This window comes from Eptesicus fuscus, chromosome 19 (genome assembly GCF_027574615.1).
Source record: "Eptesicus fuscus isolate TK198812 chromosome 19, DD_ASM_mEF_20220401, whole genome shotgun sequence".
Classification (NCBI taxonomy): Eukaryota; Metazoa; Chordata; class Mammalia; order Chiroptera; family Vespertilionidae; genus Eptesicus; species Eptesicus fuscus.
Window position 1 is genome coordinate 1,423,015 of NC_072491.1, and position 12,109 is coordinate 1,435,123.

A 12,109-nucleotide genomic window follows, 5' to 3' on the forward strand; every position below is an offset into this window, starting at 1 on the left:
GCAGACAGTCCCGCGGCCTCAGTGTTGATGCGGAGTCCGCCTCCGCTCCCTCCTGCCGCGCCCCCCCCCCCCCCGCCCCCAAGCCGTCATGGAGGCGCCAGGTGCCCGCTCTGCCTTCCGTCCCTCTCCAGGCCCCGCCCCAAAGACCCTGCGAAACAGGAAGCTCGCGTGTCCCTCCTGGGCCCAGGCCCTCCTGACTCCACGCCCACGGGAGGCCTCCCGGCACCTGCGTGGACAGCAGCCCTCTCCCCGCCTCCGCCCTCGGTTCTCCTCTTCTCGGGGTGCCTACCACCCGGGGCTCCTATCATTGCTTCGCTGCTCTGTGCCCCCTAGAATGAAGCCCCTGGAGGGCAAGGACTTGGTCCGTCTGTGCCAGGCAGGCTCAGGGAGCCCCCGCACCTCGGAGATGATCGGAGGACACGGGGGGTGGGGGGGACGGCGGGGGGAGGGCAGCGGAGCCAGGACGCCCCCGATTCGGCTAGTTTCTAAGCGGGGGCTGTTTCCTCTGATCTGGCCAAGGCGAAGGGGCCACCTCCCCTCACTTACTGGGTTACGTGTCTCCCCACGAGGGTGCGAATTCCCGAGGAGGGGATGGCACCGGTCTGTTCTCGTGGCTGGTTGCCCAGCACCGGTGACAGCGCCGGCACAGCGTGGGTGCTCTGTCCGCAGTGACTGAGGGGACGCACGAAGGGATGCCTGAGGGGACGCGGGGATGGACGCGGGGATGGATGCGGGAATGGAAGTCCCCTAGGCCAGACGCGGGTGCCCAGGGAGGCTCAGGAAGTGGTACCATGTGCAATCATCCCCCCACATGAGTGCAGGCTCCTTCCTCACCTCTTAGGTCTCCACCTGCAAAATGGGGACAAGAACCATCTGGCCCCTAGGTTCCCAGGAGGCCCAGTGGGCCTGGGCAGGAGAGGGCCTGTGACGTGCGGATGGCTCTGTAAGTGGTGTCTCGGGACACCATCACGGCCCAGCTTTCTTATTGCCAGGTGCTGGGGAAGCAGAGACCGCCGGGCACGGGGTGGTCTGAGAGGGCTTCCTGGAGGAGGTGCACAGGGCCCGGCCGGCAGACCTGAGGAGGAGGGGGAGGGAGCGGACTGCTGGCAGGAGGAACCGTGAGCAAAGGCAGGAGAGAGCGTCAACCAGAGGGCTGAGAGGGTGGGGGTGGGGTGGGAAGTCTGGGGATGGGTGACTGGCTGGGGACCATGTCCTGGCCAGAGCACCCCACAGGCCCACCCTGCCTTTGTCGACGTCAGCAGGTGTGGCCTGCACCAGGAGCCCTGGTTGGGGTGTCCCCGCCCATCACCTGCCTTCACCCTTCATGCTGAGAGGCTCTGCCCAATGCCCCACCCTGTCACCTGCCGTGGGCGGCTGGCTCCCACTCCTCTCCGGGTCACCCTGGTCATTGGGCTCCCGGCTGAGCTGAAGGACCCTCCCCTCCCTCCCTCACTGTCCCGGGGATGCCCAGGGGACACGGCTGCTTCCCGCTCGGCCAGTCTGGGAGCTTCCTGCAAGCCCCGTGACCTTGGGCAGAGGGCACCAGGACGCGGAGCCAGGCGGCCTGGGTTCCAATCCCAGCCCTCCATGTACCCACTGCAGGACGTGGGCCTGCCCCTTCCCTCCTGAGCCTCCGTTTCTCCCGGCCCACAGTCCCTAACCCACCGAGCACAGGCTGCGGGGGACGTGAGGTGACCCCGGTCAGCGGGACCCCGAGCTGGCACTCAGCTCCTCACGGCAACCGTCCCTCATCACCTGTGGGCTCTCCGTCCACCCCCGGCAGCGTGGGCTCTGACCCGTGCACTCGTTCTGTTTTATTTTTAAATATATTGTTATTGATTTGGGAGAGGAGGAGAGAGAGAGAAGCATCCATGATGAGAGAGCATCATGGACCGGCTGCCTCCTGCATGCCCCCCACTGGGGATGGAGCCCACAACCCGGGCCTGTGCCCTGACCGGGAATCGAACCGTAACCTCGGTTCATAGGTCGACGCTCAACCACTGAGCCCCGCCGGCCGGGCCGCCGCTCATTTGATAGCGGAGACTGTGCACAGCCAGGACTGGGCGTGGGGCGGGCGCCCAGGGAGGGAGTCTGGCGCTCAGGGCCCCTGCAGCGACAGCTTCCATGAGGGTTCAGGCAGGAGGAAACCCTGGCACCATCATTCTTGCAGCCCAGGTCAGGGAGGCAGTGAGGGGCGGCGTTCCGCGCAGGCTGTGCCCGCTGTCAGGCTGCTGGGACCCTCAGCAGGGCGCCACCGAGGCGAGTAAGCATCCCTGGGACCAGGCCACTGAGCCCTCATCCGCCACGGATTCCTTGGGGGTGAGCATTGCCACATTTTAAGAAGCCATCACCCTGCCCTCACCGGTTTGGCTCAGTGGATAGAGCCTCGGCCTGCGGACTCAAGGGTCCCAGGTTCGATTCCGGTCAAGGGCATGTACCTTGGTTGCGGGCACATCCCCAATAGGGGGTGTGCAGGAGGCAGCTGATCGATGTTTCTCTCTCTCCGATGTTTCTAACTCTCTATCCCTCTCCCTTCCTCTCTGTAAAAAATATCAATAAAATATATATTTTAAAATAAAATAAAAAAGAAGCCATCACCTGAGGGAGAAGGGGAGAGGGACAGGCAGACATCTGTTGGGGACGCGGAGAGGGCTGGGGGCAGGGGCGGAGGGAGGACCCACGCGGTCTGTGGGGGTTACAGGAGGGCAGCACCGTCACCTGCAGCGTCAGCCCTGCGGCCGTGCAGTCAGTCACGCACCTGCTTCCTGGCCTCCTCCCCCACCACTGCCCCCACCCCCTCACCAGTGCGGGACCCCCACTGCCTCCCGGGCTCCCCCATCACCCCCATCGGCTCGTAAAGACCTGAGGGCTCCCTCACCCTCAGGCATGAGGCGATTCCCTGGCCGGCACCCCAGGCCTCTCCAACCTGGCCGAAGTCAGTGTCGTATTTCACGGTTTTGTTTATTTGTTCTACGTGTTTAATTGTGGAACATAAAACAGCGACAGAAGGAGGCCGGGCAGGGGACACAGGCATCGCCGCCCGTCCCGGGTGGGGCCTGGTGCCCCCTGCAGGTCACCTCCGCACGCATGGCCCGTCCCCGCCCTGACCCCGCGCGTCTCGCCCCAAACAGGTGTATTCTGGCTTCAGCCTTTGCCCAGGCCGCGCCCAGGCCGGGAGGCCGCCCCTTCCAGGTGAGAAACCTGCACAGCTCCCCCCTGGGAGCCTCTGGGTCTGCCCAGGCCCGCGGGCGAGTGCCGTGCCCTCGGCGGCTCTGTGCCGGCGGGCCCTGGGCACCCTCCCCCAGGTCTCGCCCCCGCTCTAGACACAGCGCTCCGGCCACTCACAGGCCAGGAGCCAAGGCTCAGCAGGACGAGAGGACGTGGAATGGCCCGGAAGGAGCCCCGACTTCCAACGAGACACACACCTGTGACCCCAGGTGTCCATCTGACCCTGTAGCTGTGCCAACCCAAGTGGCCATATGACCCTGGGTCACCCGATGACCAGGTAGTCATGTGACTGCTGGCAATTGTCTGACTCCAGGGACCACGTGACCCCAAGCAGACATATGAGCCTCCATGTGGCCATATGACCTGGGAGGACTGAGATCCCAGGAAGCTGTATGACCCCCAGGGGCTGGTGGCCCCGGGAAGCTGCAGGACCTCGGGGAGCCTGCCGCTCTCTTGGCCACTTGAGCACCCGGCAGTCCCCTGTGGCTCCGTCCCCCAGGCCTTCCGGGCAGGCATTGTCCTCTCAGGCTGCAGGTTCTGCCATGGGCAATGGGGGGCTTGGCTTTGCTTGCCACCTGGAACCTGAGGGCGTGGCCCACTGGAGCTCACAGACGTCAGGTATTTCCCCGAGGGCGCCCAGCGGGAAGTGGCGGAGCTGGAATTCTGCCCTTGCCCTCTGCTCTCTCCACCTGAGATGGGCTCACCGGGGAGGGAGGCAGCTGGATCCGCACCCTGAGAACGTGTGTGTGTGTGTGTGTGTGTGTGTGTGTGTGTGTGTGTGGCCTGCCTGGTTCAGAGCAGGGGCTCAGACCTATCCGGGAATCAGTGAGCATGCTAATGGAGAGGCTGGGGATTTGCCAAAGTTCGTTTTAAAAAGTATTTGTTGCTTCAAAACCAAAGGAGAGCTTTGCAGATGAGCAGAGGCGTGTCCTAAAGGGAGGGTCCAGCTGGGACACTGTCTCAGCCTGGGCTCCCCGCCCCCCTCTTCCCGGGCTCCTAGAGGCCAGGCCAGGCACGGAGGGCCCAGGGAGAGGGCTTTATTGGTTTAATCACAGTGAAACCCCAGCTGTCCCAGTTGATCGAGCTCCTGGTACATCAATGGCTTGCAGTTGGATATACAGTAGCCCCCCCTTATCCACGGGGTACATTCCAAGACCCCCAGTGGCTGCCTGACACAGGGACAGCACCAAGCCCCATATACTGTTTCCCTCTAACACACACCTCCCTTGGAGTGTGATTTACATATCAGCAATAGATTAACCGCAGTCACTAATAATCAAATGATCGATTATAAGTTCCTTGATAATGATATGGTGAGGGCGACTTGAGCACTCTCAGCACCGTCGGCCTGATGACCGAAAAGGCTGCTGGGCGGCTACCGGGCGGGGAGCGGCGACAGGTGGATGCGCTGGCCAAAGGGATGCCTTACGTCCCCCGGGGGCAGGGGGGGGCGGGGACCGGGCGGGATCTCATCTCGCTCCTCCGAAGGGCCTGCAATCGGAAACCTACAAATTGCTTGTTTCTGGAATTTTCCAGCTCATATTTGCAGACGTTTTTTGACTTCAGGTAACTGAAACCATGAAAGCGAAACCACGGGGCAGGGGGCACGGCGGTGCGAACTCACCCACTTCCCACACCCGCCGCCGGGCAGGAGCTGCCCCTTCCCTCGGGGAAGCTCGGGGAGCCGCCGGCCGGCCGCCGGGGCTGAGCGACCGGACAAGGTCAGAGCGCTGGCCAGTGCAGGGCGGGGCTCAGCCCCAGAAGGCGACTCCTCCTCTGTGCTCCCGAGCGAGGGCCACTCCCTCCGCTCCCTCCGTTTCACAGGCAGGTTCATTTACAGTGAGGTCAAAGTTCAAGCCCAGGCCCTGTAACCCCAACTCTGTCTGCTGGTTGCCCCTCCACTTCCCAAACCCCTACAAGCCCCGATCCTGCTCCTCCCTCTCCCCTCTCCCAGACCAGCGCCCCCACCTGTCCCTGCCTCCTGGCCCCAGGGTCAGAGGTGCTAAAGGTCGCAGGGGCCCTGAACCCAGTGGGCCACAGGCAAAGATGGAAGCTCTTGACCCCTGCAGGCCCGTGACCTTAGGAAACTCCTAGGGGGCTGGGGCTGGCCCTCAGCGAGTGCCCGTCGAAGTCGGCTCATGTTGTTTGAGGGGTGCGTGGACCCCCAGAGTCTCTCCATGGGCCCTCGATCGGAAAGCCCTTTATTCTCTCTTCCTCTGTCTCCCTCTCCATGCAGACATGCCTGCAGCCCTACAGGGGCAGGTTCTGGGCTGCAGCAGTGACCCGGACCTGGGACCAGCCCCTCGGTCAGGGCTCGAGACCACTAGGGAGACAGACAATGCCCAGTTACAGTGCGGACAAGGGGTCTGAGCACTGACCCGTGGAAGGTGGGGTGCATCAGAGCTCATGGGAGTAAGCCACTGATCCTCTGAGGCAGGACACCCAGGAGGGCTTCTTGGAGGAGGCGATTCCTGGCAGACCTCCAGAAATGGTCACGGTGACAGTCTGACCAGTTCTCAGGCCATGGGAGTCCAAGGGTGAAAGGGACACTGCCCTGCTCCAAGGGTCCACAGGTTTGGGGGGGGGGGGAGGCAAGGCTGCCCAACAGTGATTAATTAAGACATTGCCACGCCCAGGTTCCCCACAAGCACTCTGGGAGGTTGACGTACGTACAAAAGAGCATATAGGATCAGCTCCAGAATTTGTGGGGCCCATGTTGAAAATTTGAAGAAATTAAAAATGGATTCCAGCAAGAGAGGAATCGACAGGACTACTCCAGCCATGAAGACAGAAGAGAAGCAGTCCAGAGACGGAAGACGCTGATGTGGCCTTCCCATACTAGCAGTTAGCAGCTGTGCATCACTGCAGATTGCCCAGGACCAAACCAGACAGAGTCGGACCTGCATTACCACCATTTGTCCACCATCCAGAACTGAAATGTCAGTGCTGACATGTACACATAAGGAACTGTTGGACATTGAAATTGGGTCTCAAAAGAACTGTTGGCCCAGAAAGAAACTCACTACAGACCAATTCATTTGCCTGTCACCATAACCATTATTGCTTGTCTCATTTTCGGTTCTTATAAGTGTATTTCTAATAGCACATGATCTCACTCATCTAGGGGAAATGATGAACAATATAGACTGATGAACAAGAACAGACCCAGAGACAAGGAGGCATGGATCAGACTGTCGGGCCTCGAGGGGAGGGGAGGGAAGGGTGGGGGTAAAGGGGGAGATCAACCAAAGGACTTGTGTGCAGGCATATGAGCCTAACCGGCGGTTAAGGACAACAGAGGGGTGGGGGCATGTGTGGGGAGGGGGGTGGGATGGGAATGGGGGGACGAGGACATAAAAAAAAAAATGGTGACAGTAGCCCAGATGTGGAGGTCTGAGCACGGGGCCTTGAGACTGCCCAGGTGGCACACCTGTGACAGGTAAGTGCCGGCAGGCCCTGCTCTGGGGCCAGGCCAGAATCTAGATCTTTCTAACTCGGGGCAAGAGGGCTCCCCACAGCTCACGTACTCTCCGCATAGGACCCGGAGCCCAGCCCTTCAAATATGGATCAAGGAAAAGCTGTGTGTGTGGGGGGGGGGGGGGGGTCCCTGTGGGCCCCGTTCCCAGGCTGCCCTGGCGGCTGGACAGCGGGGCTATGGGCCACAGACACCGCGCACCCTTTGTGGCCGTGGGCTGGGGCTGCCACGACAGAATACCAGACTGGGCAGCTCAAACAGCCAACACTCATTTCTCCCGGTTCTGGAGGCTGGCAGACCCGAGACCAGGGTGCCAACACGGTCAGGTTCCGGGGGCCTCCTCCTGCTTATGTTCTCACGTGGCCTTCTGTGGGGCGTGTGCGCAGAAAAGGAAGTTCACTCCCATCTCTTCTTATAAGGGCACTAATCCCATCCCGGGGGCCCCACCTTCCTGACCTGACTACCTTCCAAAAGCCCCCACCTTCCCACCATCCCTTGGAGGTTAGGGCTTCCACATGGATTTTGGAGGGGCCCCAGCATGCAGTCCATGACACCCTTCTTGTAGTGGCAGGTGGAGAGAGCGTGGTGGAGTGGCCCTGCCCCGGGTCTTCATGCACACGTGCATGCAGATACGTGTGCACATACAAACACGCAGCGTTCATGCACATGCATACTGGGGCCATGTTTTCCCTAACTTTGCTCTCTGTCCAATCTCTGCGTCAAACTTCAGGTCACGTAAGGAAATTAATCTGATGTTTCCACATCTCTGGCTTAGAACCCGCCTTCCAGAGTTCATTCACATGGAAGCGTGTGCACACACTTTCACGTATGCATTCAGTTATCCTTCCAGAGGGCTGATGGAGCACCTGCTGTGAGTCCGATCCTATGCTGGGCTCCGTGGCCGGGATGACTCGTGGTCCTCCCCCTCTCTGTATGCATTTCCCCTTCTACCGTGGGATCCTTAAGGAGAGAGAGCAGACCTTGCTGCCAGCGCTAGTCAAAGCACCTGGCATGGTACATGGCACACAGTAGGCACTCCGTAGCTGGTTGCTGACTGAATAAAAATGAAGACGAGGCTATAAATACAAGCATGGACTGTTCTGCAAATAATTAAACAAAATTATGAAGTCTGTACTGTATCAAGTTTCTTCTAAAAACGTGATTCCATCCTCCGGACAACGCGTGAGCTGGGTGTTAGTAGAAGCTCCTTGTTTTACGTCAGGTGCCCAAGGCCCTGCAGCTGGCACACAGCACAGCTGGATTCGCCTCTGGCCACGGGAGCAAAAACCCAGCAGGGGAGGTGGGTAGGCAGCAAGGAGCCCCGGGGAGTGCCAGGGGCCACTGTGGCCTTTTACGTGTACACCACCGATGTTCTCATTCATCCTTCATGGAAGCATCACACACACACCCCTGTAACCAGCACCCAGATCCAGACACTGAACCTCATCAGCACCCTAGACACTTCCTTCCCATCCCCGTCCTGTCCTGGCCCTGGCCCCCTCCCTCCACCGTGCACCACGCTCCTGACGTGCACCACCGTCGATAGAGTTCCACCACTTTCTACCCATGCCATCCGGCATGCCGTGGGGTCTGGCTTCTTTCCTTCCTCAGAATCATTTGTAAGAGTCAGCCGTATTCTCGTGTGTGGGTGCAGATTATTCATGGCCATTGTTTCATTCTATTGCGTGACTGTGACCCAGTTTATGTATGTATCTGTTCTATCATTGATAGGCATTTTGGGTAGTTTCCCGTTTTTGTTTATTACAAATGTGCTGCTATGAACACAAATATGATCAGATAAGAGAGGCACCTGGGACGGAATTGCTGGGTCAAAGGGTTTGCGCACGGTTCCCAGGCAGCTGCATCCCTTGGCATCCCCACCTGCGCCGTCTGAGAGTTCCGGTTGCTCCACTTCGGCGTCAGCACTTGCTATCGTCAGGTTTTCCCATTCTAACTGCTTGGAGGTGGTGCCACGCCCTTTGGGCTCCATCAGGTCAGCAACCCGATGGTCCCTGGGTGCCCCACGAGGGCACACAGGCTCCGGAGGTGAGGTCATTTGTCCCGTCAGGGTGCAGGGCTGTCTGACCTCAGCCTATGCTATCACCTGTTTCTCTGTCTGTCAAGCTGCCTCCTCTGACCTTGCCCCAGGGGTTCCCAGCAGCCCCATCCTGGGAATTATAGACAATCTGCTTGCAGGGTGACACTGGATGGGTGTCCCTGGCGTGGGTCAGGCTGCGAGTGGGAGGCTCCGTCTGGGGTCCTGCAGCTCTCCAGGGAGCTCTGGGGTGGGAGGAGAGTGGGGAGGGAAGGTGGCCCTTAGGGAGACAGGGGGTGAGAAGGATTTGTCCAGGATGGGGAGGCCAGGAGTGTTTGCCGCTGCACCTGGGAAGAGGTGTGTGCGAGTGCGTGCGTGTGCGTGTGCGTGTGTGTGTGTGTGTGTGTGTGTGTGTGTGGTGATGCTGGTGGTGGTGGTGGTGGTGATGGAAGGAAGGTGTCTGCAGAGGGGCCTGGCTGGTGAGGCTCCCTGGGTCCCTCTGGGAGGGGGACGTTTGGGGACAGGCAGGCACCGAGGTGAGCAGGGGAGGGGCGGGGGCTGCGGGTTCTCCCTCCCTTCCTCCCTCCTTTCCTCCCGCAGCCACGGAGCGGGAAGGGCGGGATTCTAGGCCAGGGCTCGTCGGGAGGGCGGGGCTCAGGCCTTGAGGAGCCCGGGTTGGGGGCGCGCGGGACTCAGCTCCGGGGAGGAGGGAGGTGGGATGCGGCAGGGGCGGGGCCTCGGGGCCGGGGCGGGGCTGCGAGGTGGGCGGGGAGACAGGCGGCCAATGGGCGCGCGCAGCTCAGGCCCCGCCCCCGCCTCCCGCGGCGGCTGCTGCATAGTCATGAGCGCAGGCCGCGCTGCGTCAGCGGAAGCGGCGCGCGGCGGCTGTTTCCGACCCGATAAAGCGGCGTTGTCCCGGCGCGCCGGCCGCATTCTCGCAGCGCTCCCTCCGCGCCCGCGTCGCCCGCAGCCAGCCTGCCCGGCCGGCCCGCCCGCCGAGGAGCCGCCGCCGCGGTCCCGCCTCAGCCGCCGCCCCCGAGCGCCCGGGGCCCCGCGCCCCCGCCGCCCCCAGCGCCGCCCCGCCCGGCCGCCCCCCCGCCCCCGCGGCCCCGGCCGTCGGAGACAGGTGAGCGGCCGCCGCCGGACCAGGCCCCGCACCTGGGCGCCCTGCACCTGGGCGCCCGGCACCTGCCGCTTCCCCACCCCCACCCGCGCGGCTGCGGCCTCGAACTCGCCCGCTCCCGGCATCTCTCCCTCGGGGAGGACGCCCCACGCCCCGCCCGGACGTCGCCTCCCGCTCCCGCCGGGACACCCGCCCGCAGCCTTGACCCCTCCCTCCTCTCTCCGGGCTGCACCTGCCCCGCCTCGTCCCCGTCCCCGCAGCCCCCCGGGGCATTCCGGGCCCCGCTCCGAGGTGCACACCTTCCCGGGACCCTGCCCCGCGTCGCACCCCTCCCCGCAGCATCCCCTCCCGGCTCCTCGGGCTTCTCTACTCCCGGAGAAGCCCGGCTGCTCGCCCCCGTGGCCACGACCTTGCCCTGCCTTCCCGACCCGACACCTCCAACTTCTGAGAGTTGCGCCTCTGCCCCCTCTGCCGGGAGCCGCCCCGCCCCGCACGCGGGCCCCCGCGCCCCCAGCCGGTGCCGCACGCACGCCCCGCGCCGCCCCCTGCGCTGCGGGTCTGTCTCACCTGCACCGTGGCCGGCGGCACCTCTGCCCTGGGGCCCGGCGCGTCCCTCGGGAGAGGAGCCGGCGCGCCCTGCACCAGTCCCTTCCGCCCGTGGGCTTGTCTGCATCCATCCCAGCCCCGGTTCCCCTTTCCCGAGCCGCCGACCGCCTAGAGCTTAACCCGTTCCTCTCCGGGCGGGTGGCTCTGCATTGGGTCCCAGGGAGCACCTCCAGCCCGCAGCTGCTCCCCGGAGCACATGTGGGGGGGTGGGGGGAGAGCACAGCCCCCTGGTTACCTATCTGCAGTGTTTCTAGAAGGTTGCGGGGGGGGGGGGTCCTAGGGAGTGTTTTTTTCCTTTGATGCCTCTGCTGACTCGAGCTAAAGGGGCCTGTAGTTTCTGGTTCTGGGGTGTCTCCCAGCCTAGGGCCTGGGAGCAGGGGAGAGTTTGAGTGACTGAAGCCATCGTGGGCCAAGTGTTTGTCAGAACCTAAGCCCGTTTCTACGGGAAAACCCAACTGGCTCTTCCCCGGGTTCTGGGCGCGTGCCCTCACCTTCCTTCCCTGCAGGGTGGGCAGCCAGGCAGGTGCAGGCCAGTCTTTCCTTTCTTCTGTTTTGTGCTTGAAGGAAAAAAAAGCAAGAAAAAGCTGGGGGCATGGTCTGCTGATTAAGAAGTGTGACACGCGGCTGGGGATCAGAGACAGTAGCCCCTCACCTCCTTTCCAAGGTGGGGGTGATTTTCTGCTAAACCTGAACGAGGTGTTGAAGAGCCAGAGTTTACTGAATGCCTGGGAGAAATGTTGCAGAATCTGCTGGAAGGTGGGAAGGGGCAGGGCTGGGGCAGGGCAGAGCGCAGGCCCCAGCTGGAGTGACCGGGACGGAGGAGGAGGAAGGCGGGGGGGCGGGGAGGTAGGTTGCCTTCACAATCAGGAATTTCAGCTGGTCCAGGCTGATTGTTTTTAGGGGCAGCAGCTGGAGAGGAAAGAAGTGGCTCGTTTGCGACGCATTTGAAATGCATGTTCGCGATTTAGTGGTGGTAGGTGTGGAGGGTGCCCCCTGGGAAGGCCGCCCGCTGCTCCTGGCTCCCTGGGGCCTGGGGGGCTTTCCTGGCCCCTTGAGGCAGTGCTGCAGCCGGGCCCCCTGTCGCATCGTGAAAGCTGAGCGGAGGTTGGACTGGGTGAGCTCCGAGGTGGTTTTCGGCTTTTACCATCCTGGGCTCTCTCTGCCCTCCAGCTTTGCTTCCTGGAGAGGAGGGGAGGTGGGAAGGGGTGGAGGAGTCTGGGAACGGGTCCCAGGCCCTCCAGGTCTGCCCGCGAGGGGGGCTGCGGCAGCCGTGGCTCCCCGGCTCCCATGGAGCAAAGCGGCCAGCGTCCCGGTTGCTGGGTGTTGGGTTGGTCTCAGGGCCGGGCTTGGCGGGAGGAGCAGTGGGCTGAGCTGGGGTCCGGGCCACGCTGTTATTTTCTAATTGGGGTGCCTGTTGTGCCTGTCACTCCTCTTGTCCCCAAGGCCCGAAGCCCAGCCCCATGTAGCCGGCAGGGGTGGTTTGTGACTCAGCCTCACGGGCTGGCACTGAGTGAGGGCGACTGGCGAGCGCTGTAGGTGGCAGACAACCCCAAATTACTAGTGCCCTCTTCGGAAACACCCCTGGCAGAGCCCAGCCTGTAATTTGTGGGGCTGGAATGTGCTGGAAGCCGTGTTCCTCCTG

General features: G+C 62.5%; 1 protein-coding gene across 3 annotated transcripts in view; it reads left to right on the forward strand.

The window, feature by feature from the left end:
* The first annotated feature begins 9,798 nt into the window (after positions 1-9,798).
* Positions 9,799-12,109, forward strand: part of SLC45A4 (solute carrier family 45 member 4) — a 40,937-nt gene continuing 38,626 nt past the window's right edge. For 2 of the 3 annotated variants that reach the window (XM_054708703.1, XM_054708702.1), the window contains exon 1: positions 9,799-9,864. The gene's annotated coding sequence lies outside the window, so the exon portion shown is untranslated. The remainder of the gene's footprint in view (positions 9,865-12,109) is intronic. The other variant, XM_054708701.1, reaches the window with a different exon arrangement.